We start from the raw sequence: 24989 nt of genomic DNA, 5'->3' as shown, positions 1-24989 counted from the left end.
TTGCGCAGAATCGCTTCTCTCCAGAAAACACTAACACTTTTTCAGAACGAAAGAAAGCACAGAGCCCCACATTTTCTGTTGCCCTGGAGAGCTTGCAGAGCACTGGGGAAAGGCAGGCAGAGAATTCCCTGCTAGCACCTTCTCTGTGCCTGGGAAGCAGAAGTGTTCCCAATGTTGCGCAGAATCGCTTTTCCGCAGAAAACACTAACACTTTTTCAGAACGAAAGAAAGCACAGAGCCCCACATTTGCTGTTGCCCTGGAGAGCTTGCAGAGCACTGGGGAAAGGCAGGCAGAGAATTCCCTGCTAGCACCTTCTCTGTGCCTGGGAAGCAGAAGTGTTCCCAATGTTGCGCAGAATCACTTCTCTCCAGAAAACACTAACACTTTTTCAGGACGAAAGAAATCACAGAGCCCCACATTTGCTGTTGTCCTGCAGAGCTTGCAGAACACTGGTTAAAGGCAGGCAGAGAATTCCCTGCTAGCACCTTCTCTGTGCCTGGTAATGAAAAGTGTTCCCATTGTCGTGCAGAATCGCTTTTCCGCACAAAACACTAACACTTGTTCAGAACGAAAGAAAGCACAGAGCCCCACATTTGCTGTTGCCCTGGAGAGCTTGCAGAGCACTGGGGAAAGGCAGGCAGAGAATTCCCTGCTAGTACCTTCTCTGTGCCTGGGAAGCAGAAGTGTTCACATAGTTGCGCAGAATCGTATTTGCGTCGCTGCAGAAAACACTAACACTTGTTCAGAACGAAAGAAAGCACAGAGCCCCACATTTGCTGTTGCCCTGGAGAGCTTGCAGAGCACTGGGGAAAGGCAGGCAGAGAATTCCCTGCTAGTACCTTCTCTGTGCCTGGGAACGAGAAGTGTTCGCATTGTTGCGCAGAATCGTATTTGCGTCGCTGCAGAAAACACTAAAACTTGTTCAGAACGAAAGAAAGCACAGAGCCCCACATTTGCTGTTGCCCTGGAGAGCTTGCAGAGCACTGGGGAAAGGCAGGCAGAGAATTCCCTGCTAACACTTTCTCTGTGCCTGGGAAGGAGAAGTGTTCCCATTGTTGCGCAGAATCGCTTTTCCGCTGAAAACACTAACACTTTTTCAGAACGAAAGAAAGCACAGAGCCCCACATTTGCTGTTGCCCTGGAGAGCTTGCAGAGCACTATGGAAAGGCAGGCAGAGAATTCCCTGCTAGCACCTTCTCTGTGCCTGGGAAGCAGAAGTGTTCCCAATGTTGCGCAGAATGGCTTTTCCGCAGAAAACACTAACACTTTTTCAGAACGAAAGAATGCACAGAGCCCCACATTTTCTGTTGCCCTGGAGAGCTTGCAGAGCACTGGTTAAAGGCAGGCAGAGAATTCCCTGCTAGCACCTTCTCTGTGCCTGGTAATGAAAAGTCTTCCCATTGTTGCGCAGAATCGCTTTTCCGCAGAAAACACTAAAACTTGTCCAGAACGAAAGAAAGCACAGAGCCCCACATTTGGTGTTGCCCTGGTGAGCTTGCAGAGCACTGGGGAAAGCAGGCAGAGAATTCCCTGCTAGCACCTTCTCTGTGCCTGGAAATGAAAAGTGTTCCCATTGTTACGCAGAATGGCTTTTCCGCTGAAAAGACTAACACTTGTTCAGAAGGGAAGAAAGCACAGAGCCCCACATTTTCTGTTGCCCTGGAGAGCTTGCAGAGCACTGGTGAAAGGCAGGCAGAGAATTCCCTGCTAGCACCTTCTCTGTGCCTGGAAAGGAGAAGTGTTCCCATTGTTGCGCAGAATCGCTTCTCTCCAGAAAACACTAACACTTTTTCAGAACGAAAGAAAGCACAGAGCCCCACATTTGCTGTTGCCCTGGAGAGCTTGCAGAGCACTGGGGAAAGGCAGGCAGAGAATTTCCTGCTAGCACCTTCTCTGTGCCTGGGAAGGAGAAGTGTTCGCATTGTTGCGCAGAATCGTGTTTGCGTCGCTGCAGAAAACACTAACACTTGTTCAGAACGAAAGAAAGCACAGAGCCCCACATTTTCTGTTGCCCTGGAGAGCTTGCAGAGCACTGGGGAAAGGCAGGCAGAGAATTCCCTGCTAGCACCTTCTCTGTGCCTGGGAAGGAGAAGTGTTCCCATTGTTGCGCAGAATCGCTTTTCCGCTGATAACACTAACACTTGTTCAGAACGAAAGAAAGCACAGAGCCCCACATTTGCTGTTGCCCTGGAGAGCTTGCAGAGCACTGGGGAAAGGCAGGCAGAGAATTCCCTGCTAGCACCTTCTCTGTGCCTGGGAAGTAGAAGTATTCCCAATGTTGCGCAGAATCGCTTCTCTGCAGAAAACACTAAAAGTTTTTCAGAACGAAAGAAAGCACAGAGCCCCACATTTTCTGTTGCCCTGGAGAGCTTGCAGAGCACTGGGGAAAGGCAGGCAGAGAATTCCCTGCTAGCACCTTCTCTGTGCCTGGGAAGCAGAAGTGTTCCCAATGTTGCGCAGAATCGCTTTTCCGCAGAAAACACTAACACTTTTTCAGAACGAAAGAAAGCACAGAGCCCCACATTTGCTGTTGCCCTGGAGAGCTTGAAGAGCACTGGGGAAAGGCAGGCAGAGAATTCCCTGCTAGCACCTTCTCTGTGCCTGGGAAGCAGAAGTGTTCCCAATGTTGCGCAGAATCACTTCTCTCCAGAAAACACTAACACTTTTTCAGGACGAAAGAAATCACAGAGCCCCACAGTTGCTGTTGTCCTGCAGAGCTTGCAGAACACTGGTTAAAGGCAGGCAGAGAATTCCCTGCTAGCACCTTCTCTGTGCCTGGTAATGAAAAGTGTTCCCATTGTCGCGCAGAATCGCTTTTCCGCACAAAACACTAACACTTGTTCAGAACGAAAGAAAGCACAGAGCCCCACAATTGCTGTTGCCCTGGAGAGCTTGCAGAGCACTGGGGAAAGGCAGGCAGAGAATTCCCTGCTAGTACCTTCTCTGTGCCTGGGAAGCAGAAGTGTTCACATAGTTGCGCAGAATCGTATTTGCGTCGCTGCAGAAAACACTAACACTTGTTCAGAACGAAAGAAAGCACAGAGCCCCACATTTGCTGTTGCCCTGGAGAGCTTGCAGAGCACTGGGGAAAGGCAGGCAGAGAATTCCCTGCTAGCACCTTCTCTGTGCCTGGGAAGGAGAAGTGTTCCCATTGTTGCACAGAATCACTTTTCCGCAGAATACAATAACACTTTTTCAGAACAAAAGAAAGCACAGAGCCCCACATTTGCTGTTGCCCTGGAGAGCTTGCAGAGCACTGGGGAAAGGCAGGCAGAGAATTCCCTGCTAGTACCTTCTCTGTGCCTGGGAACGAGAAGTGTTCGCATTGTTGCGCAGAATCGTATTTGCGTCGCTGCAGAAAACACTAACACTTGTTCAGAACGAAAGAAAGCACAGAGCCCCACATTTGCTGTTGCCCTGGAGAGCTTGCAGAGCACTGGGGAAAGGCAGGCAGAGAATTCCCTGCTAACACTTTCTCTGTGCCTGGGAAGGAGAAGTGTTCCCATTGTTGCGCAGAATCGCTTTTCCGCTGAAAACACTAACACTTGTTCAGAACGAAAGAAAGCACAGAGCCCCACATTTGCTGTTGCCCTGGAGAGCTTGCAGAGCACTGGGGAAAGGCAGGCAGAGAATTCCCTGCTAGCACCTTCTCTGTGCCTGGGAAGGAGAAGTGTTCCCATTGTTGCGCAGAATCGCTTCTCTCCAGAAAACACTAACAATTTTTCAGAACGAAAGAAAGCACAGAGCCCCACATTTTCTGTTGCCCTGGAGAGCTTGCAGAGTACTGGGGAAAGGCAGGCAGAGAATTCCCTGCTAGCACCTTCTCTGTGCCTGGGAAGGAGAAGTGTTCCCATTGTTGCGCAGAATCGTATTTGCGTCGCTGCAGAAAACACTAAAACTTGTTCAGAACGAAAGAAAGCACAGAGCCCCACATTTGCTGTTGCCCTGGAGAGCTTGCAGAGCACTGGGGAAAGGCAGGCAGAGAATTCCCTGCTAGTACCTTCTCTGTGCCTGGGAAGGAGAAGTGTTCCCATTGTTGCGCAGAATCGTATTTGCGTCGCTGCAGAAAACACTAACACTTGTTCAGAACGAAAGAAAGCACAGAGCCCCACATTTGCTGTTGCCCTGGAGAGCTTGCAGAGCACTGGGGAAAGGCAGGCAGAGATGTCCCTGCTAGCACCTTCTCTGTGCCTGGGAAGGAGAAGTGTTCCCATTGTTGCACAGAATCGCTTTTCCGCAGAATACAACAACACATTTTCAGAACGAAAGAAAGCACAGAGCCCCACATTTGCTGTTGCCCTGGAGAGCTTGCAGAGCACTGGGGAAAGGCAGGCAGAGAATTCCCTGCTAGCACCTTCTCTGTGCCTGGGAAGGAGAAGTGTTCCCATTGTTGCGCAGAATCGTATTTGTGTCGCTGCAGAAAACACTAACACATTTTCAGAACGAAAGAAAGCACAGAGCCCCACATTTGCTGTTGCCCTGGAGAGCTTGCAGAGCACTGGGGAAAGGCAGGCAGAGAATTCCCTGCTAGCACCTTCTCTGTGCCTGGGAAGGAGAAGTGTTACCATTGTTGCGCAGAATCGCATGTGCGTTGCTGTAGAAAACAATAACAATTTTTCAGAACGAAAGAAAGCACAGAGCCCCACATTTGCTGTTGCCCTGGAGAGCTTGCAGAGCACTGGGGAAAGGCAGGCAGAGAATTCCCTGCTAGCACCTTCTCTGTGCCTGGGAAGGAGAAGTGTTCCCATTGTTGCACAGAATTGCTTTTCCGCTGAAAACACTAACACTTGTTCAGAACGAAAGAAAGCACAGAGCCCCACATTTGCTGTTGCCCTGGAGAGCTTGCCGAGCACTGGGGAAAGGCAGGCAGAGAATTCCCTGCTAGTACCTTCTCTGTGCCTGGGAACGAGAAGTGTTCGCATTGTTGCGCAGAATCGTATTTGCGTCGCTGCAGAAAACACTAAAACTTGTTCAGAACGAAAGAAAGCACAGAGCCCCACATTTGCTGTTGCCCTGGAGAGCTTGCAGAGCACTGGGGAAAGGCAGGCAGAGAATTCCCTGCTAACACTTTCTCTGTGCCTGGGAAGGAGAAGTGTTCCCATTGTTGCGCAGAATCGCTTTTCCGCTGAAAACACTAACACTTGTTCAGAACGAAAGAAAGCACAGAGCCCCACATTTGCTGTTGCCCTGGAGAGCTTGCAGAGCACTATGGAAAGGCAGGCAGAGAATTCCCTGCTAGCACCTTCTCTGTGCCTGGGAAGCAGAAGTGTTCCCAATGTTGCGCAGAATGGCTTTTCCGCAGAAAACACTAACACTTTTTCAGAACGAAAGAATGCACAGAGCCCCACATTTTCTGTTGCCCTGGAGAGCTTGCAGAGCACTGGTTAAAGGCAGGCAGAGAATTCCCTGCTAGCACCTTCTCTGTGCCTGGTAATGAAAAGTCTTCCCATTGTTGCGCAGAATCGCTTTTCCGCAGAAAACACTAAAACTTGTCCAGAACGAAAGAAAGCACAGAGCCCCACATTTGGTGTTGCCCTGGTGAGCTTGCAGAGCACTGGGGAAAGCAGGCAGAGAATTCCCTGCTAGCACCTTCTCTGTGCCTGGAAATGAAAAGTGTTCCCATTGTTACGCAGAATGGCTTTTCCGCTGAAAAGACTAACACTTGTTCAGAAGGGAAGAAAGCACAGAGCCCCACATTTTCTGTTGCCCTGGAGAGCTTGCAGAGCACTGGTGAAAGGCAGGCAGAGAATTCCCTGCTAGCACCTTCTCTGTGCCTGGAAAGGAGAAGTGTTCCCATTGTTGCGCAGAATCGCTTCTCTCCAGAAAACACTAACACTTTTTCAGAACGAAAGAAAGCACAGAGCCCCACATTTGCTGTTGCCCTGGAGAGCTTGCAGAGCACTGGGGAAAGGCAGGCAGAGAATTTCCTGCTAGCACCTTCTCTGTGCCTGGGAAGGAGAAGTGTTCGCATTGTTGCGCAGAATCGTGTTTGCGTCGCTGCAGAAAACACTAACACTTGTTCAGAACGAAAGAAAGCACAGAGCCCCACATTTTCTGTTGCCCTGGAGAGCTTGCAGAGCACTGGGGAAAGGCAGGCAGAGAATTCCCTGCTAGCACCTTCTCTGTGCCTGGGAAGGAGAAGTGTTCCCATTGTTGCGCAGAATCGCTTTTCCGCTGATAACACTAACACTTGTTCAGAACGAAAGAAAGCACAGAGCCCCACATTTGCTGTTGCCCTGGAGAGCTTGCAGAGCACTGGGGAAAGGCAGGCAGAGAATTCCCTGCTAGCACCTTCTCTGTGCCTGGGAAGTAGAAGTATTCCCAATGTTGCGCAGAATCGCTTCTCTGCAGAAAACACTAAAAGTTTTTCAGAACGAAAGAAAGCACAGAGCCCCACATTTTCTGTTGCCCTGGAGAGCTTGCAGAGCACTGGGGAAAGGCAGGCAGAGAATTCCCTGCTAGCACCTTCTCTGTGCCTGGGAAGCAGAAGTGTTCCCAATGTTGCGCAGAATCGCTTTTCCGCAGAAAACACTAACACTTTTTCAGAACGAAAGAAAGCACAGAGCCCCACATTTGCTGTTGCCCTGGAGAGCTTGAAGAGCACTGGGGAAAGGCAGGCAGAGAATTCCCTGCTAGCACCTTCTCTGTGCCTGGGAAGCAGAAGTGTTCCCAATGTTGCGCAGAATCACTTCTCTCCAGAAAACACTAACACTTTTTCAGGACGAAAGAAATCACAGAGCCCCACAGTTGCTGTTGTCCTGCAGAGCTTGCAGAACACTGGTTAAAGGCAGGCAGAGAATTCCCTGCTAGCACCTTCTCTGTGCCTGGTAATGAAAAGTGTTCCCATTGTCGCGCAGAATCGCTTTTCCGCACAAAACACTAACACTTGTTCAGAACGAAAGAAAGCACAGAGCCCCACAATTGCTGTTGCCCTGGAGAGCTTGCAGAGCACTGGGGAAAGGCAGGCAGAGAATTCCCTGCTAGTACCTTCTCTGTGCCTGGGAAGCAGAAGTGTTCACATAGTTGCGCAGAATCGTATTTGCGTCGCTGCAGAAAACACTAACACTTGTTCAGAACGAAAGAAAGCACAGAGCCCCACATTTGCTGTTGCCCTGGAGAGCTTGCAGAGCACTGGGGAAAGGCAGGCAGAGAATTCCCTGCTAGCACCTTCTCTGTGCCTGGGAAGGAGAAGTGTTCCCATTGTTGCACAGAATCACTTTTCCGCAGAATACAATAACACTTTTTCAGAACAAAAGAAAGCACAGAGCCCCACATTTGCTGTTGCCCTGGAGAGCTTGCAGAGCACTGGGGAAAGGCAGGCAGAGAATTCCCTGCTAGTACCTTCTCTGTGCCTGGGAACGAGAAGTGTTCGCATTGTTGCGCAGAATCGTATTTGCGTCGCTGCAGAAAACACTAACACTTGTTCAGAACGAAAGAAAGCACAGAGCCCCACATTTGCTGTTGCCCTGGAGAGCTTGCAGAGCACTGGGGAAAGGCAGGCAGAGAATTCCCTGCTAACACTTTCTCTGTGCCTGGGAAGGAGAAGTGTTCCCATTGTTGCGCAGAATCGCTTTTCCGCTGAAAACACTAACACTTGTTCAGAACGAAAGAAAGCACAGAGCCCCACATTTGCTGTTGCCCTGGAGAGCTTGCAGAGCACTGGGGAAAGGCAGGCAGAGAATTCCCTGCTAGCACCTTCTCTGTGCCTGGGAAGGAGAAGTGTTCCCATTGTTGCACAGAATTGCTTTTCCGCTGAAAACACTAACACTTGTTCAGAACGAAAGAAAGCACAGAGCCCCACATTTGCTGTTGCCCTGGAGAGCTTGCCGAGCACTGGGGAAAGGCAGGCAGAGAATTCCCTGCTAGTACCTTCTCTGTGCCTGGGAACGAGAAGTGTTCGCATTGTTGCGCAGAATCGTATTTGCGTCGCTGCAGAAAACACTAAAACTTGTTCAGAACGAAAGAAAGCACAGAGCCCCACATTTGCTGTTGCCCTGGAGAGCTTGCAGAGCACTGGGGAAAGGCAGGCAGAGAATTCCCTGCTAACACTTTCTCTGTGCCTGGGAAGGAGAAGTGTTCCCATTGTTGCGCAGAATCGCTTTTCCGCTGAAAACACTAACACTTGTTCAGAACGAAAGAAAGCACAGAGCCCCACATTTGCTGTTGCCCTGGAGAGCTTGCAGAGCACTGGGGAAAGGCAGGCAGAGAATTCCCTGCTAGCACCTTCTCTGTGCCTGGGAAGGAGAAGTGTTCCCATTGTTGCGCAGAATCGCTTTTCCACTGAAAACACTAACAATTTTTCAGAACGAAAGAAAGCACAGAGCCCCACATTTTCTGTTGCCCTGGACAGCTTGCAGAGTACTGGGGAAAGGCAGGCAGAGAATTCCCTGCTAGCACCTTCTCTGTGCCTGGGAAGGAGAAGTGTTCCCATTGTTGCGCAGAATCGTATTTGCGTCGCTGCAGAAAACACTAAAACTTGTTCAGAACGAAAGAAAGCACAGAGCCCCACATTTGCTGTTGCCCTGGAGAGCTTGCAGAGCACTGGGGAAAGGCAGGCAGAGAATTCCCTGCTAGTACCTTCTCTGTGCCTGGGAAGGAGAAGTGTTCCCATTGTTGCGCAGAATCGTATTTGCGTCGCTGCAGAAAACACTAACACCTGTTCAGAACGAAAGAAAGCACAGAGCCCCACATTTGCTGTTGCCCTGGAGAGCTTGCAGAGCACTGGGGAAAGGCAGGCAGAGATGTCCCTGCTAGCACCTTCTCTGTGCCTGGGAAGGAGAAGTGTTCCCATTGTTGCACAGAATCGCTTTTCCGCAGAATACAACAACACATTTTCAGAACGAAAGAAAGCACAGAGCCCCACATTTGCTGTTGCCCTGGAGAGCTTGCAGAGCACTGGGGAAAGGCAGGCAGAGAATTCCCTGCTAGCACCTTCTCTGTGCCTGGGAAGGAGAAGTGTTCCCATTGTTGCGCAGAATCGTATTTGCGTCGCTGCAGAAAACACTAAAACTTGTTCAGAACGAAAGAAAGCACAGAGCCCCACATTTGCTGTTGCCCTGGAGAGCTTGCAGAGCACTGGGGAAAGGCAGGCAGAGATGTCCCTGCTAGCACCTTCTCTGTGCCTGGGAAGGAGAAGTGTTCCCATTGTTGCACAGAATCGCTTTTCCGCAGAATACAACAACACTTTTTCAGAACGAAAGAAAGCACAGAGCCCCACATTTGCTGTTGCCCTGGAGAGCTTGCAGAGCACTGGGGAAAGGCAGGCAGAGAATTCCCTGCTAGCACCTTCTCTGTGCCTGGGAAGGAGAAGTGTTCCCATTGTTGCGCAGAATCGTATTTGTGTCGCTGCAGAAAACACTAACACATTTTCAGAACGAAAGAAAGCACAGAGCCCCACATTTGCTGTTGCCCTGGAGAGCTTGCAGAGCACTGGGGAAAGGCAGGCAGAGAATTCCCTGCTAGCACCTTCTCTGTGCCTGGGAAGGAGAAGTGTTAACATTGTTGCGCAGAATCGCATTTGCGTTGCTGTAGAAAACAATAACAATTTTTCAGAACGAAAGAAAGCACAGAGCCCCACATTTTCTGTTGCCCTGGAGGGCTTGCAGAGCACTGGGGAAAGGCAGGCAGAGAATTCCCTGCTAGCACCTTCTCTGTGCCTGGGAAGGAGAAGTGTTCCCATTGTTGCGCAGAATTGCTTTTCCGCTGGAAACACTAACACTTGTTCAGAACGAAAGAAAGCACAGAGCCCCACATTTGCTGTTGCCCTGGAGAGCTTGCAGAGCACTGGGGAAAGGCAGGCAGAGAATTCCCTGCTAGCACCTTCTCTGTGCCTGGGAAGCAGAAGTGTTCCCAATGTTGCGCAGAATCACTTCTCTCCAGAAAACACTAACACTTTTTCAGGACGAAAGAAATCACAGAGCCCCACATTTGCTGTTGTCCTGCAGAGCTTGCAGAACACTGGTTAAAGGCAGGCAGAGAATTCCCTGCTAGCACCTTCTCTGTGCCTGGTAATGAAAAGTGTTCCCATTGTTGCGCAGAATCGCTTTTCCGCAGAAAACACTAAAACTTGTTCAGAACGAAAGAAAGCACAGAGCCCCACATTTGCTGTTGCCCTGGAGAGCTTGCAGAGCACTGGTTAAAGGCAGGCAGAGAATTCCCTGCTAGCACCTTCTCTGTGCCTGGGAAGGAGAAGTGTTCCCATTGTTGCGCAGAATCGCATTTGCGTTGCTGCAGAAAACACTAACACTTTTTCAGAACGAAAGAAAGCACAGAGCCCCACATTTGCTGTTGCCCTGGAGAGCTTGCAGAGCACTGGGGAAAGGCAGGCAGAGAATTCCCTGCTAGCACCTTCTCTGTGCCTGGGAAGGAGAAGTGTTCCCATTGTTGCACAGAATCACTTTTCCGCAGAATACAATAACACTTTTTCAGAACGAAAGAAAGCACAGAGCCCCACATTTGCTGTTGCCCTGGAGAGCTTGCAGAGCACTATGGAAAGGCAGGCAGAGAATTCCCTGCTAGCACCTTCTCTGTGCCTGGGAAGCAGAAGTGTTCCCAATGTTGCGCAGAATGGCTTTTCCGCAGAAAACACTAACACTTTCAGAACGAAAGAATGCACAGAGCCCCACATTTTCTGTTGCCCTGGAGAGCTTGCAGAGCACTGGTTAAAGGCAGGCAGAGAATTCCCTGCTAGCACCTTCTCTGTGCCTGGTAATGAAAAGTCTTCCCATTGTTGCGCAGAATCGCTTTTCCGCAGAAAACACTAAAACTTGTTCAGAACGAAAGAAAGCACAGAGCCCCACATTTGCTGTTGCCCTGGAGAGCTTGCAGAGCACTGGGGAAAGGCAGGCAGAGATGTCCCTGCTAGCACCTTCTCTGTGCCTGGGAAGGAGAAGTGTTCCCATTGTTGCGCAGAATCGCATTTGCGTTGCTGCAGAAAACACTAACACTTTTTCAGAACGAAAGAAAGCACAGAGCCCCACATTTGCTGTTGCCCTGGAGAGCTTGCAGAGCACTGGGGAAAGGCAGGCAGAGAATTCCTTGCTAGCACCTTCTCTGTGCCTGGTAATGAAAGGTGTTCCCATTGTTGCGCAGAATCACTTTTCCGCAGAATACAATAACACTTTTTCAGAACGAAAGAAAGCACAGAGCCCCACATTTGCTGTTGCCCTGGAGAGCTTGCAGAGCACTGGGGAAAGGCAGGCAGAGAATTCCCTGCTAGCACCTTCTCTGTGCCTGGGAAGCAGAAGTGTTCCCAATGTTGCGCAGAATGGCTTTTCCGCAGAAAACACTAACACTTTTTCAGAACGAAAGAATGCACAGAGCCCCACATTTTCTGTTGCCCTGGAGAGCTTGCAGAGCACTGGTTAAAGGCAGGCAGAGAATTCCCTGCTAGCACCTTCTCTGTGCCTGGTAATGAAAAGTCTTCCCATTGTTGCGCAGAATCGCTTTTCCGCAGAAAACACTAAAACTTGTCCAGAACGAAAGAAAGCACAGAGCCCCACATTTGGTGTTGCCCTGGTGAGCTTGCAGAGCACTGGGGAAAGCAGGCAGAGAATTCCCTGCTAGCACCTTCTCTGTGCCTGGGAATGAAAAGTGTTCCCATTGTTACGCAGAATGGCTTTTCCGCTGAAAAGACTAACACTTGTTCAGAAGGGAAGAAAGCACAGAGCCCCACATTTTCTGTTGCCCTGGAGAGCTTGCAGAGCACTGGTGAAAGGCAGGCAGAGAATTCCCTGCTAGCACCTTCTCTGTGCCTGGAAAGGAGAAGTGTTCGCATTGTTGCGCAGAATCGCTTCTCTCCAGAAAACACTAACACTTTTTCAGAACGAAAGAAAGCACAGAGCCCCACATTTGCTGTTGCCCTGGAGAGCTTGCAGAGCACTGGGGAAAGGCAGGCAGAGAATTTCCTGCTAGCACCTTCTCTGTGCCTGGGAAGGAGAAGTGTTCGCATTGTTGCGCAGAATCGTGTTTGCGTCGCTGCAGAAAACACTAACACTTGTTCAGAACGAAAGAAAGCACAGAGCCCCACATTTGCTGTTGCCCTGGAGAGCTTGCAGAGCACTGGGGAAAGGCAGGCAGAGAATTCCCTGCTAGCACCTTCTCTGTGCCTGGGAAGGAGAAGTGTTCCCATTGTTGCGCAAAATGGCTTTTCCGCTGAAAACACTAACACTTGTTCAGAACGAAAGAAAGCACAGAGCCCCACATTTTCTGTTGCCCTGGAGAGCTTGCAGAGCACTGGGGAAAGGCAGGCAGAGAATTCCCTGCTAGCACCTTCTCTGTGCCTGGGAAGGAGAAGTGTTCCCATTGTTGCGCAGAATCGCTTTTCCGCTGATAACACTAACACTTGTTCAGAACGAAAGAAAGCACAGAGCCCCACATTTGCTGTTGCCCTGGAGAGCTTGCAGAGCACTGGGGAAAGGCAGGCAGAGAATTCCCTGCTAGCACCTTCTCTGTGCCTGGGAAGTAGAAGTATTCCCAATGTTGCGCAGAATCGCTTCTCTGCAGAAAACACTAAAAGTTTTTCAGAACGAAAGAAAGCACAGAGCCCCACATTTGCTGTTGCCCTGGAGAGCTTGCAGAGCACTGGGGAAAGGCAGGCAGAGAATTCCCTGCTAGCACCTTCTCTGTGCCTGGGAAGCAGAAGTGTTCCCAATGTTGCGCAGAATCGCTTTTCCGCAGAAAACACTAACACTTTTTCAGAACGAAAGAAAGCACAGAGCCCCACATTTGCTGTTGCCCTGGAGAGCTTGCAGAGCACTGGGGAAAGGCAGGCAGAGAATTCCCTGCTAGCACCTTCTCTGTGCCTGGGAAGCAGAAGTGTTCCCAATGTTGCGCAGAATCACTTCTCTCCAGAAAACACTAACACTTTTTCAGGACGAAAGAAATCACAGAGCCCCACATTTGCTGTTGTCCTGCAGAGCTTGCAGAACACTGGTTAAAGGCAGGCAGAGAATTCCCTGCTAGCACCTTCTCTGTGCCTGGTAATGAAAAGTGTTCCCATTGTTGCGCAGAATCGCTTTTCCGCAGAAAACACTAAAACTTGTTCAGAACGAAAGAAAGCACAGAGCCCCACATTTGCTGTTGCCCTGGAGAGCTTGCAGAGCACTGGTTAAAGGCAGGCAGAGAATTCCCTGCTAGCACCTTCTCTGTGCCTGGGAAGGAGAAGTGTTCCCATTGTTGCGCAGAATCGCATTTGCGTTGCTGCAGAAAACACTAACACTTTTTCAGAACGAAAGAAAGCACAGAGCCCCACATTTGCTGTTGCCCTGGAGAGCTTGCAGAGCACTGGGGAAAGGCAGGCAGAGAATTCCCTGCTAGCACCTTCTCTGTGCCTGGGAAGGAGAAGTGTTCCCATTGTTGCACAGAATCACTTTTCCGCAGAATACAATAACACTTTTTCAGAACGAAAGAAAGCACAGAGCCCCACATTTGCTGTTGCCCTGGAGAGCTTGCAGAGCACTATGGAAAGGCAGGCAGAGAATTCCCTGCTAGCACCTTCTCTGTGCCTGGGAAGCAGAAGTGTTCCCAATGTTGCGCAGAATGGCTTTTCCGCAGAAAACACTAACACTTTTTCAGAACGAAAGAATGCACAGAGCCCCACATTTTCTGTTGCCCTGGAGAGCTTGCAGAGCACTGGTTAAAGGCAGGCAGAGAATTCCCTGCTAGCACCTTCTCTGTGCCTGGTAATGAAAAGTCTTCCCATTGTTGCGCAGAATCGCTTTTCCGCAGAAAACACTAAAACTTGTTCAGAACGAAAGAAAGCACAGAGCCCCACATTTGCTGTTGCCCTGGAGAGCTTGCAGAGCACTGGGGAAAGGCAGGCAGAGATGTCCCTGCTAGCACCTTCTCTGTGCCTGGGAAGGAGAAGTGTTCCCATTGTTGCGCAGAATCGCATTTGCGTTGCTGCAGAAAACACTAACACTTTTTCAGAACGAAAGAAAGCACAGAGCCCCACATTTGCTGTTGCCCTGGAGAGCTTGCAGAGCACTGGGGAAAGGCAGGCAGAGAATTCCTTGCTAGCACCTTCTCTGTGCCTGGTAATGAAAGGTGTTCCCATTGTTGCGCAGAATCACTTTTCCGCAGAATACAATAACACTTTTTCAGAACGAAAGAAAGCACAGAGCCCCACATTTGCTGTTGCCCTGGAGAGCTTGCAGAGCACTATGGAAAGGCAGGCAGAGAATTCCCTGCTAGCACCTTCTCTGTGCCTGGGAAGCAGAAGTGTTCCCAATGTTGCGCAGAATGGCTTTTCCGCAGAAAACACTAACACTTTTTCAGAACGAAAGAATGCACAGAGCCCCACATTTTCTGTTGCCCTGGAGAGCTTGCAGAGCACTGGTTAAAGGCAGGCAGAGAATTCCCTGCTAGCACCTTCTCTGTGCCTGGTAATGAAAAGTCTTCCCATTGTTGCGCAGAATCGCTTTTCCGCAGAAAACACTAAAACTTGTCCAGAACGAAAGAAAGCACAGAGCCCCACATTTGGTGTTGCCCTGGTGAGCTTGCAGAGCACTGGGGAAAGCAGGCAGAGAATTCCCTGCTAGCACCTTCTCTGTGCCTGGGAATGAAAAGTGTTCCCATTGTTACGCAGAATGGCTTTTCCGCTGAAAAGACTAACACTTGTTCAGAAGGGAAGAAAGCACAGAGCCCCACATTTTCTGTTGCCCTGGAGAGCTTGCAGAGCACTGGTGAAAGGCAGGCAGAGAATTCCCTGCTAGCACCTTCTCTGTGCCTGGGAAGCAGAAGTGTTCACATTGCTTCGCAGAATCGCTTCTCTCCAGAAAACACTAACACTTTTTCAGAACGAAAGAAAGCACAGAGCCCCACATTTGCTGTTGCCCTGGAGAGCTTGCAGAGCACTGGGGAAAGGCAGGCAGAGAATTTCCTGCTAGCACCTTCTCTGTGCCTGGGAAGGAGAAGTGTTCGCATTGTTGCGCAGAATCGTGTTTGCGTCGCTGCAGAAAACACTAACACTTGTTCAGAACGAAAGAAAGCACAGAGCCCCACATTTGCTGTTGCCCTGGAGAGCTTGCAGAGCACTGGGGAAAGGCAGGCAGAGAATTCCCTGCTAGCACCTTCTCTGTGCCTGGGAAGGAGAAGTGTTCCCATTGTTGCGCAAAATGGCTTTTCCGCTGAAAACACTAACACTTGTTCAGAACGAAAGAAAGCACAGAGCCCCACATTTTCTGTTGCCCTGGAGAGCTTGCAGAGCACTGGGGAAAGGCAGGCAGAGAATTCCCTGCTAGCACCTTCTCTGTGCCTGGGAAGGAGAAGTGTTCCCATTGTTGCGCAGAATCGCTTTTCCGCTGATAACACTAACACTTGTTCAGAACGAAAGAAAGCACAGAGCCCCACATTTGCTGTTGCCCTGGAGAGCTTGCAGAGCACTGGGGAAAGGCAGGCAGAGAATTCCCTGCTAGCACCTTCTCTGTGCCTGGGAAGTAGAAGTATTCCCAATGTTGCGCAGAATCGCTTCTCTGCAGAAAACACTAAAAGTTTTTCAGAACGAAAGAAAGCACAGAGCCCCACATTTTCTGTTGCCCTGGAGAGCTTGCAGAGCACTGGGGAAAGGCAGGCAGAGAATTCCCTGCTAGCACCTTCTCTGTGCCTGGGAAGCAGAAGTGTTCCCAATGTTGCGCAGAATCGCTTTTCCGCAGAAAACACTAACACTTTTTCAGAACGAAAGAAAGCACAGAGCCCCACATTTGCTGTTGCCCTGGAGAGCTTGCAGAGCACTGGGGAAAGGCAGGCAGAGAATTCCCTGCTAGCACCTTCTCTGTGCCTGGGAAGCAGAAGTGTTCCCAATGTTGCGCAGAATCACTTCTCTCCAGAAAACACTAATACTTTTTCAGGACGAAAGAAATCACAGAGCCCCACATTTGCTGTTGTCCTGCAGAGCTTGCAGAACACTGGTTAAAGGCAGGCAGAGAATTCCCTGCTAGCACCTTCTCTGTGCCTGGTAATGAAAAGTGTTCCCATTGTCGTGCAGAATCGCTTTTCCGCACAAAACACTAACACTTGTTCAGAACGAAAGAAAGCACAGAGCCCCACATTTGCTGTTGCCCTGGAGAGCTTGCAGAGCACTGGGGAAAGGCAGGCAGAGAATTCCCTGCTAGTACCTTCTCTGTGCCTGGGAAGCAGAAGTGTTCACATACTTGCGCAGAATCGTATTTGCGTCGCTGCAGAAAACACTAACACTTGTTCAGAACGAAAGAAAGCACAGAGCCCCACATTTTCTGTTGCCCTGGAGAGCTTGCAGAGCACTGGGGAAAGGCAGGCAGAGAATTCCCTGCTAGCACCTTCTCTGTGCCTGGGAAGGAGAAGTGTTCCCATTGTTGCACAGAATCACTTTTCCGCAGAATACAATAACACTTTTTCAGAACAAAAGAAAGCACAGAGCCCCACATTTGCTGTTGCCCTGGAGAGCTTGCAGAGCACTGGGGAAAGGCAGGCAGAGAATTCCCTGCTAGTACCTTCTCTGTGCCTGGGAACGAGAAGTGTTCGCATTGTTGCGCAGAATCGTATTTGCGTCGCTGCAGAAAACACTAAAACTTGTTCAGAACGAAAGAAAGCACAGAGCCCCACATTTGCTGTTGCCCTGGAGAGCTTGCAGAGCACTGGGGAAAGGCAGGCAGAGAATTCCCTGCTAACACTTTCTCTGTGCCTGGGAAGGAGAAGTGTTCCCATTGTTGCGCAGAATCGCTTTTCCGCTGAAAACACTAACACTTGTTCAGAACGAAAGAAAGCACAGAGCCCCACATTTGCTGTTGCCCTGGAGAGCTTGCAGAGCACTATGGAAAGGCAGGCAGAGAATTCCCTGCTAGCACCTTCTCTGTGCCTGGGAAGCAGAAGTGTTCCCAATGTTGCGCAGAATGGCTTTTCCGCAGAAAACACTAACACTTTTTCAGAACGAAAGAATGCACAGAGCCCCACATTTTCTGTTGCCCTGGAGAGCTTGCAGAGCACTGGTTAAAGGCAGGCAGAGAATTCCCTGCTAGCACCTTCTCTGTGCCTGGTAATGAAAAGTCTTCCCATTGTTGCGCAGAATCGCTTTTCCGCAGAAAACACTAAAACTTGTCCAGAACGAAAGAAAGCACAGAGCCCCACATTTGGTGTTGCCCTGGTGAGCTTGCAGAGCACTGGGGAAAGCAGGCAGAGAATTCCCTGCTAGCACCTTCTCTGTGCCTGGGAATGAAAAGTGTTCCCATTGTTACGCAGAATGGCTTTTCCGCTGAAAAGACTAACACTTGTTCAGAAGGGAAGAAAGCACAGAGCCCCACATTTTCTGTTGCCCTGGAGAGCTTGCAGAGCACTGGTGAAAGGCAGGCAGAGAATTCCCTGCTAGCACCTTCTCTGTGCCTGGAAAGGAGAAGTGTTCCCATTGTTGCGCAGAATCGCTTCTCTCCAGAAAACACTAACACTTTTTCAGAACGAAAGAAAGCACAGAGCCCCACATTTGCTGTTGCCCTGGAGAGCTTGCAGAGCACTGGGGAAAGGCAGGCAGAGAATTTCCTGCTAGCACCTTCTCTGTGCCTGGGAAGGAGAAGTGTTCGCATTGTTGCGCAGAATCGTGTTTGCGTCGCTGCAGAAAACACTAACACTTGTTCAGAACGAAAGAAAGCACAGAGCCCCACATTTGCTGTTGCCCTGGAGAGCTTGCAGAGCACTGGGGAAAGGCAGGCAGAGAATTCCCTGCTAGCACCTTCTCTGTGCCTGGGAAGGAGAAGTGTTCCCATTGTTGCGCAAAATGGCTTTTCCGCTGAAAACACTAACACTTGTTCAGAACGAAAGAAAGCACAGAGCCCCACATTTTCTGTTGCCCTGGAGAGCTTGCAGAGCACTGGGGAAAGGCAGGCAGAGAATTCCCTGCTAGCACCTTCTCTGTGCCTGGGAAGGAGAAGTGTTCCCATTGTTGCGCAGAATCGCTTTTCCGCTGATAACACTAACACTTGTTCAGAACGAAAGAAAGCACAGAGCCCCACATTTGCTGTTGCCCTGGAGAGCTTGCAGAGCACTGGGGAAAGGCAGGCAGAGAATTCCCTGCTAGCACCTTCTCTGTGCCTGGGAAGTAGAAGTATTCCCAATGTTGCGCAGAATCGCTTCTCTGCAGAAAACACTAAAAGTTTTTCAGAACGAAAGAAAGCACAGAGCCCCACATTTTCTGTTGCCCTGGAGAGCTTGCAGAGCACTGGGGAAAGGCAGGCAGAGAATTCCCTGCTAGCACCTTCTCTGTGCCTGGGAAGCAGAAGTGTTCCCAATGTTGCGCAGAATCGCTTTTCCGCAGAAAACACTAACACTTTTTCAGAACGAAAGAAAGCACAGAGCCCCACATTTGCTGTTGCCCTGGAGAGCTTGCAGAGCACTGGGGAAAGGCAGGCAGAGAATTCCCTGCTAGCACCTTCTCTGTGCCTGGGAAGCAGAAGTGTTCCCAATGTTGCGCAGAATCACTTCTCTCCAGAAAACACTAATACTTTTTCAGGACGAAAGAAATCACAGAGCCCCACATTTGCTGTTGTCCTGCAGAGCTTGCAGAACACTGGTTAAAGGCAGGCAGAGAATTCCCTGCTAGCACCTTCTCTGTGCCTGGTAATGAAAAGTGTTCCCATTGTCGTGCAGAATCGCTTTTCCGCACAAAACACTAACACTTGTTCAGAACGAAAGAAAGCACAGAGCCCCACATTTGCTGTTGCCCTGGAGAGCTTGCAGAGCACTGGGGAAAGGCAGGCAGAGAATTCCCTGCTAGTACCTTCTCTGTGCCTGGGAAGCAGAAGTGTTCACATACTTGCGCAGAATCGTATTTGCGTCGCTGCAGAAAACACTAACACTTGTTCAGAACGAAAGAAAGCACAGAGCCCCACATTTGCTGTTGCCCTGGAGAGCTTGCAGAGCACTGGGGAAAGGCAGGCAGAGAATTCCCTGCTAGCACCTTCTCTGTGCCTGGGAAGGAGAAGTGTTCCCATTGTTGCACAGAATCACTTTTCCGCAGAATACAATAACACTTTTTCAGAACAAAAGAAAGCACAGAGCCCCACATTTGCTGTTGCCCTGGAGAGCTTGCAGAGCACTGGGGAAAGGCAGGCAGAGAATTCCCTGCTAGTACCTTCTCTGTGCCTGGGAACGAGAAGTGTTCGCATTGTTGCGCAGAATCGTATTTGCGTCGCTGCAGAAAACACTAAAACTTGTTCAGAACGAAAGAAAGCACAGAGCCCCACATTTGCTGTTGCCCTGGAGAGCTTGCAGAGCACTGGGGAAAGGCAGGCAGAGAATTCCCTGCTAACACTTTCTCTGTGCCTGGGAAGGAGAAGTGTTCCCATTGTTGCGCAGAATCGCTTTTCCGCTGAAAACACTAACACTTGTTCAGAACGAAAGAAAGCACAGAGCCCCACATTTGCTGTTGCCCTGGAGAGCTTGCAGAGCACTATGGAAAGGCAGGCAGAGAATTCCCTGCTAGCACCTTCTCTGTGCCTGGGAAGCAGAAGTGTTCCCAATGTTGCGCAGAATGGCTTTTCCGCAGAAAACACTAACACTTTTTCAGAACGAAAGAATGCACAGAGCCCCACATTTTCTGTTGCCCTGGAGAGCTTGCAGAGCACTGGTTAAAGGCAGGCAGAGAATTCCCTGCTAGCACCTTCTCTGTGCCTGGTAATGAAAAGTCTTCCCATTGTTGCGCAGAATCGCTTTTCCGCAGAAAACACTAAAACTTGTCCAGAACGAAAGAAAGCACAGAGCCCCACATTTGGTGTTGCCCTGGTGAGCTTGCAGAGCACTGGGGAAAGCAGGCAGAGAATTCCCTGCTAGCACCTTCTCTGTGCCTGGGAATGAAAAGTGTTCCCATTGTTACGCAGAATGGCTTTTCCGCTGAAAAGACTAACACTTGTTCAGAAGGGAAGAAAGCACAGAGCCCCACATTTTCTGTTGCCCTGGAGAGCTTGCAGAGCACTGGTGAAAGGCAGGCAGAGAATTCCCTGCTAGCACCTTCTCTGTGCCTGGAAAGGAGAAGTGTTCCCATTGTTGCGCAGAATCGCTTCTCTCCAGAAAACACTAACACTTTTTCAGAACGAAAGAAAGCACAGAGCCCCACATTTGCTGTTGCCCTGGAGAGCTTGCAGAGCACTGGGGAAAGGCAGGCAGAGAATTTCCTGCTAGCACCTTCTCTGTGCCTGGGAAGGAGAAGTGTTCGCATTGTTGCGCAGAATCGTGTTTGCGTCGCTGCAGAAAACACTAACACTTGTTCAGAACGAAAGAAAGCACAGAGCCCCACATTTTCTGTTGCCCTGGAGAGCTTGCAGAGCACTGGGGAAAGGCAGGCAGAGAATTCCCTGCTAGCACCTTCTCTGTGCCTGGGAAGGAGAAGTGTTCCCATTGTTGCGCAGAATCGCTTTTCCGCTGATAACACTAACACTTGTTCAGAACGAAAGAAAGCACAGAGCCCCACATTTGCTGTTGCCCTGGAGAGCTTGCAGAGCACTGGGGAAAGGCAGGCAGAGAATTCCCTGCTAGCACCTTCTCTGTGCCTGGGAAGTAGAAGTATTCCCAATGTTGCGCAGAATCGCTTCTCTGCAGAAAACACTAAAAGTTTTTCAGAACGAAAGAAAGCACAGAGCCCCACATTTTCTGTTGCCCTGGAGAGCTTGCAGAGCACTGGGGAAAGGCAGGCAGAGAATTCCCTGCTAGCACCTTCTCTGTGCCTGGGAAGCAGAAGTGTTCCCAATGTTGCGCAGAATCGCTTTTCCGCAGAAAACACTAACACTTTTTCAGAACGAAAGAAAGCACAGAGCCCCACATTTGCTGTTGCCCTGGAGAGCTTGCAGAGCACTGGGGAAAGGCAGGCAGAGAATTCCCTGCTAGCACCTTCTCTGTGCCTGGGAAGCAGAAGTGTTCCCAATGTTGCGCAGAATCACTTCTCTCCAGAAAACACTAACACTTTTTCAGGACGAAAGAAATCACAGAGCCCCACATTTGCTGTTGTCCTGCAGAGCTTGCAGAACACTGGTTAAAGGCAGGCAGAGAATTCCCTGCTAGCACCTTCTCTGTGCCTGGTAATGAAAAGTGTTCCCATTGTCGCGCAGAATCGCTTTTCCGCACAAAACACTAACACTTGTTCAGAACGAAAGAAAGCACAGAGCCCCACAATTGCTGTTGCCCTGGAGAGCTTGCAGAGCACTGGGGAAAGGCAGGCAGAGAATTCCCTGCTAGTACCTTCTCTGTGCCTGGGAAGCAGAAGTGTTCACATAGTTGCGCAGAATCGTATTTGCGTCGCTGCAGAAAACACTAACACTTGTTCAGAACGAAAGAAAGCACAGAGCCCCACATTTGCTGTTGCCCTGGAGAGCTTGCAGAGCACTGGGGAAAGGCAGGCAGAGAATTCCCTGCTAGCACCTTCTCTGTGCCTGGGAAGGAGAAGTGTTCCCATTGTTGCACAGAATCACTTTTCCGCAGAATACAATAACACTTTTTCAGAACAAAAGAAAGCACAGAGCCCCACATTTGCTGTTGCCCTGGAGAGCTTGCAGAGCACTGGGGAAAGGCAGGCAGAGAATTCCCTGCTAGTACCTTCTCTGTGCCTGGGAAGCAGAAGTGTTCACATACTTGCGCAGAATCGTATTTGCGTCGCTGCAGAAAACACTAACACTTGTTCAGAACGAAAGAAAGCACAGAGCCCCACATTTGCTGTTGCCCTGGAGAGCTTGCAGAGCACTGGGGAAAGGCAGGCAGAGAATTCCCTGCTAGCACCTTCTCTGTGCCTGGGAAGGAGAAGTGTTCCCATTGTTGCACAGAATCACTTTTCCGCAGAATACAATAACACTTTTTCAGAACAAAAGAAAGCACAGAGCCCCACATTTGCTGTTGCCCTGGAGAGCTTGCAGAGCACTGGGGAAAGGCAGGCAGAGAATTCCCTGCTAGTACCTTCTCTGTGCCTGGGAACGAGAAGTGTTCGCATTGTTGCGCAGAATCGTATTTGCGTCGCTGCAGAAAACACTAAAACTTGTTCAGAACGAAAGAAAGCACAGAGCCCCACATTTGCTGTTGCCCTGGAGAGCTTGCAGAGCACTGGGGAAAGGCAGGCAGAGAATTCCCTGCTAACACTTTCTCTGTGCCTGGGAAGGAGAAGTGTTCCCATTGTTGCGCAGAATCGCTTTTCCGCTGAAAACACTAACACTTGTTCAGAACGAAAGAAAGCACAGAGCCCCACATTTGCTGTTGCCCTGGAGAGCTTGCAGAGCACTATGGAAAGGCAGGCAGAGAATTCCCTGCTAGCACCTTCTCTGTGCCTGGGAAGCAGAAGTGTTCCCAATGTTGCGCAGAATGGCTTTTCCGCAGAAAACACTAACACTTTTTCAGAACGAAAGAATGCACAGAGCCCCACATTTTCTGTTGCCCTGGAGAGCTTGCAGAGCACTGGTTAAAGGCAGGCAGAGAATTCCCTGCTAGCACCTTCTCTGTGCCTGGTAATGAAAAGTCTTCCCATTGTTGCGCAGAATCGCTTTTCCGCAGAAAACACTAAAACTTGTCCAGAACGAAAGAAAGCACAGAGCCCCACATTTGGTGTTGCCCTGGTGAGCTTGCAGAGCACTGGGGAAAGCAGGCAGAGAATTCCCTGCTAGCACCTTCTCTGTGCCTGGGAATGAAAAGTGTTCCCATTGTTACGCAGAATGGCTTTTCCGCTGAAAAGACTAACACTTGTTCAGAAGGGAAGAAAGCACAGAGCCCCACATTTTCTGTTGCCCTGGAGAGCTTGCAGAGCACTGGTGAAAGGCAGGCAGAGAATTCCCTGCTAGCACCTTCTCTGTGCCTGGAAAGGAGAAGTGTTCCCATTGTTGCGCAGAATCGCTTCTCTCCAGAAAACACTAACACTTTTTCAGAACGAAAGAAAGCACAGAGCCCCACATTTGCTGTTGCCCTGGAGAGCTTGCAGAGCACTGGGGAAAGGCAGGCAGAGAATTTCCTGCTAGCACCTTCTCTGTGCCTGGGAAGGAGAAGTGTTCGCATTGTTGCGCAGAATCGTGTTTGCGTCGCTGCAGAAAACACTAACACTTGTTCAGAACGAAAGAAAGCACAGAGCCCCACATTTTCTGTTGCCCTGGAGAGCTTGCAGAGCACTGGGGAAAGGCAGGCAGAGAATTCCCTGCTAGCACCTTCTCTGTGCCTGGGAAGGAGAAGTGTTCCCATTGTTGCGCAGAATCGCTTTTCCGCTGATAACACTAACACTTGTTCAGAACGAAAGAAAGCACAGAGCCCCACATTTGCTGTTGCCCTGGAGAGCTTGCAGAGCACTGGGGAAAGGCAGGCAGAGAATTCCCTGCTAGCACCTTCTCTGTGCCTGGGAAGTAGAAGTATTCCCAATGTTGCGCAGAATCGCTTCTCTGCAGAAAACACTAAAAGTTTTTCAGAACGAAAGAAAGCACAGAGCCCCACATTTTCTGTTGCCCTGGAGAGCTTGCAGAGCACTGGGGAAAGGCAGGCAGAGAATTCCCTGCTAGCACCTTCTCTGTGCCTGGGAAGCAGAAGTGTTCCCAATGTTGCGCAGAATCGCTTTTCCGCAGAAAACACTAACACTTTTTCAGAACGAAAGAAAGCACAGAGCCCCACATTTGCTGTTGCCCTGGAGAGCTTGCAGAGCACTGGGGAAAGGCAGGCAGAGAATTCCCTGCTAGCACCTTCTCTGTGCCTGGGAAGCAGAAGTGTTCCCAATGTTGCGCAGAATCACTTCTCTCCAGAAAACACTAACACTTTTTCAGGACGAAAGAAATCACAGAGCCCCACATTTGCTGTTGTCCTGCAGAGCTTGCAGAACACTGGTTAAAGGCAGGCAGAAAATTCCCTGCTAGCACCTTCTCTGTGCCTGGTAATGAAAAGTGTTCCCATTGTCGCGCAGAATCGCTTTTCCGCACAAAACACTAACACTTGTTCAGAACGAAAGAAAGCACAGAGCCCCACAATTGCTGTTGCCCTGGAGAGCTTGCAGAGCACTGGGGAAAGGCAGGCAGAGAATTCCCTGCTAGTACCTTCTCTGTGCCTGGGAAGCAGAAGTGTTCACATAGTTGCGCAGAATCGTATTTGCGTCGCTGCAGAAAACACTAACACTTGTTCAGAACGAAAGAAAGCACAGAGCCCCACATTTGCTGTTGCCCTGGAGAGCTTGCAGAGCACTGGGGAAAGGCAGGCAGAGAATTCCCTGCTAGCACCTTCTCTGTGCCTGGGAAGGAGAAGTGTTCCCATTGTTGCACAGAATCACTTTTCCGCAGAATACAATAACACTTTTTCAGAACAAAAGAAAGCACAGAGCCCCACATTTGCTGTTGCCCTGGAGAGCTTGCAGAGCACTGGGGAAAGGCAGGCAGAGAATTCCCTGCTAGCACCTTCTCTGTGCCTGGTAATGAAAAGTGTTCCCATTGTTGCGCAGAATCGCTTTTCCGCAGAAAACACTAAAACTTGTTCAGAACGAAAGAAAGCACAGAGCCCCACATTTGCTGTTGCCCTGGAGAGCTTGCAGAGCACTGGTTAAAGGCAGGCAGAGAATTCCCTGCTAGCACCTTCTCTGTGCCTGGGAAGGAGAAGTGTTCCCATTGTTGCGCAGAATCGCATTTGCGTTGCTGCAGAAAACACTAACACTTTTTCAGAACGAAAGAAAGCACAGAGCCCCACATTTGCTGTTGCCCTGGAGAGCTTGCAGAGCACTGGGGAAAGGCAGGCAGAGAATTCCCTGCTAGCACCTTCTCTGTGCCTGGGAAGGAGAAGTGTTCCCATTGTTGCACAGAATCACTTTTCCGCAGAATACAATAACACTTTTTCAGAACGAAAGAAAGCACAGAGCCCCACATTTTCTGTTGCCCTGGAGAGCTTGCAGAGCACTATGGAAAGGCAGGCAGAGAATTCCCTGCTAGCACCTTCTCTGTGCCTGGGAAGCAGAAGTGTTCCCAATGTTGCGCAGAATGGCTTTTCCGCAGAAAACACTAACACTTTTTCAGAACGAAAGAATGCACAGAGCCCC

This window comes from Strix aluco, chromosome 5, assembly GCF_031877795.1.
Source record: "Strix aluco isolate bStrAlu1 chromosome 5, bStrAlu1.hap1, whole genome shotgun sequence".
NCBI classification, from domain to species: domain Eukaryota; kingdom Metazoa; phylum Chordata; class Aves; order Strigiformes; family Strigidae; genus Strix; species Strix aluco.
Note: the sequence above shows the minus strand (reverse complement) of the source record.